Below are 3315 nucleotides of genomic sequence, written 5' to 3' on the forward strand. Positions count from 1 at the left end.
CCATTGCTGCACCCTTCCACCGAACATAGTCATAAGCACCAAGGTGACCTCGGCCAGGCAGGCCGAGCCCCTGCCTCCATCCGAGCACTCCTCCATCATGTTGCTGTCTCTCTTGGCCATCTGAGGGCTGCAGCAACCACACTCCATCCATCAGGTGTAGCAGGCAGCCCAGTGCCGTCCCCTTCCATTGCTAGGACGTTGTATATATACGTTAATAGATATGTGTATGTATGTATATAACACATATATGCAGACATATGGACGTAGACGTTCATACTATAAATATCTGCATATTAATATTATTTTATACATATATCTATATATGCACATACATATATATATGTATTCATGTGCATATAATATACAAATATGTACTTATAATGTATGTACATACAACATATATGCATATACATATATATATATATATATATATGTACATCTAACATAAATATGTATTTACGTAATATATACATATACATCTAACATATATATGTACATATTTGTATTATATGTGTACATACATATGTACATTATGTGTGAATATATAGATATGTATTACATACATATATTAATATCTATATATAAATATGTACAAAGTCTACTACCATAGATATGTTATGTATGCATTGTACATATTATATATATTATATTATACATGTGTACACACATATTACACAACACTATATGTACATATATAAATATATATATAATATATATATATATATATATATAAATATATATATATATATATATAAAAATATATATATATATATAAATATATATATATATATATATATATATATATATAAATATATATATATATATATATATATATATATATATATATATATATATATATATATATATATGTGCATAATATATACATTTGTACGTGTGTGCATTGACATATATGTATATATATTATACGTATGTATAATTATTTATATATAAATATATAGCATATATGTATGTATATTATACGTATGTATAATTATTTATATACAGATATATAGCATATATGTATGTATATGTATATATATTATATGTATGTATAATTATTTATATACAGATATATAGAATACATGTATGGATATTATATATAGCATATATGGATATTATGCTATTTTTACCCTCCTCTTTGCTTGACCAGAGCTTAATAAAGATCTTCTTGGACTTGAGAATCCCTCTCACCTTGCTTCTCACTCTCTCAGCATGTTTTGCATCTGTAATGTCAGTCTTGTCCACTCCAACCCTCACGGATGTCAAGTCCCCTTTAATGGTCCTTAGCTCAGCTGATGTGATAAGTGTTCCATCCCAGTCATCCTCTTTGTTGATTGTGGCTGTCCTCGAAATCCCATGGGATCCACCATTCTCAGGTAGGAAGGTCCTCAGTGTACTAGGCATACCTGTCACCCCAATTCCACCAGCAGCTCCTCCCCTTGCCTGTTCAAAGAACAACACTTGGACCACCACACGTAGGGGAAGTCTATCGTTCTGGACGGCATGGCTACATGCTGCAGCTGACAGTTTCTTACAGTCCATCAGACTGCACAGCCTCTTCTTATCACCCTTGCTTATACCAGAATGCTCCTACAGATACAAATACACTCAAAGAATCAGAGAACGCATCTCAACCACTATGTGCAGTGAGAAGATTTCTTCTTTCTTCAATAATTTGTTATTCACAATTATTCCAAATTCAAACTGTTCTGAAGTTTAAAAATTGTTTTCTTGGATGGCAAATACTGAATACAGAAATGAGAGAGAGTGTGATTTCCGAATATATTTTTAGGGTCTCCATCTTTAAATGTTATTCAAGTTGAAAACTTGAATTTATGCAACATTGCATAACTTCTTGTTCAAACGACTTACTGTAATTGTTTAGCCTCATGTTCAATAAGAAGGAAGGTTTAACAAAGAGTAGCATACCTTAAGATACCTGTCGATTGCTTGATAAAGCCCATCATGAACAGGGCGTGCAGTATCTGGTAGCATCTCAGCCAGATCAATAAACTTGGCTACAGGAAGATTGGGATCATGGGCAATCTCCAAAAGATATCCATCCATAACATTTGCCACTGCAAGCTGAGAAGCATAAGAAACAGAAGAAACAGAAGCCAACGTCCTACTCTCATCAGGCAGTTGCCCATCAGGCACCACAGGATGGCCAATCCTAGCATTTTGCTCCTGCACTAAAAATTCATGGACAATATTTTGCACAAGGTCAATATCATACAACCCATTTTCACTAACTGATGCTGGCATCAGGAGATCAACTGCAGCAGCCTCATCCAGCTGTACAACTATTCTCTTCACAATCTCTCTCTTTGCTATCTCACAATATCCAGCAAAATTCCTGCTTTCAACAGCTTTAGCAAGAATGTACAAGATACACTCCCTTTCTTTGAAGGCAACAACCAAATAATAGTTTCAACAAGTGATCGTTTTCTGGCTGCTTCACTTCCATGAACCTTATCCCTGTCAAAGGCAGGAAGTCGCTTTAGTGCATAAGCTTTAAGAGCTTCACCAACCAAGTCGGATGACATATTTCCCTTTGATTTGATAGATACAATCACTTGCTTATAGAAGTCAATCTCAAGCTCACAAAGATCTTCAACCCACCAATCCTTTGGAATGGTTATATGTCTTTGAATTCCATTCCAATGAGGGTCGGTGCCATTTTCAGATGCAAGCTTCTTCCTGTTGTAGCTGTAAGACCAGTCCACCTTTGTTGGCTCACCAGATGCCCTGGATGCGATAGAGTCAATGCAACGAGCAACCACCTTCAGTTCTTCAGACCATGGAAATAATGACCTTGTAGCCTGAAGCACAATGATGGAATCCTTCCAACTCCTACAAATGGTTGAATCCAGGAACACTTCAATTTTGTAAATCAAGTTGCCTTTCTCAACTGCTTCATGCATTTCCAAGTATTCGGCGGCACAGCGTGCAGCAACAACATTGTAAGCATTTAGTGTAACTGTCATCCCGTAACAAAACTTTGCACAAATTTCAAAAGCTGAGGCTCCCCAGGAATGTCAGGAATGTGAACTTCATCATTATTTTTTTCATTATTGTTGCTCACTAGCATTTGCATCCGTGCACTCTTTGAAAGAAGAGGAAACTGCATCATGCAAGGAAAATAAAAATTTAGCACGATGAATCCTCTGTTTATGGCAGCACGGCAACAACTTCGCATATTTAAAGTTATGTAAACACTACAACACATAGAACAACGAAACCAAGGGTGTTAAGACAACCAATTTGTGTGACACCAATTCCTCATATCCAGAACCATACAAATGAAGAGGAAAA

The 3315-nt window shown here is 35.4% G+C and overlaps 1 pseudogene; it reads right to left on the reverse strand.

Annotated features, from left to right (window-relative positions):
- Positions 1 to 1059: 1059 nt before the first annotated feature.
- On the reverse strand, positions 1060 to 3112 carry LOC116267660 (BTB/POZ domain-containing protein NPY2-like; annotated as a pseudogene).
- Positions 3113 to 3315: the final 203 nt, after the last annotated feature.

The sequence above is a fragment of the Nymphaea colorata genome, chromosome 14, assembly GCF_008831285.2.
Source record: "Nymphaea colorata isolate Beijing-Zhang1983 chromosome 14, ASM883128v2, whole genome shotgun sequence".
Taxonomy (NCBI): Eukaryota; Viridiplantae; Streptophyta; class Magnoliopsida; order Nymphaeales; family Nymphaeaceae; genus Nymphaea; species Nymphaea colorata.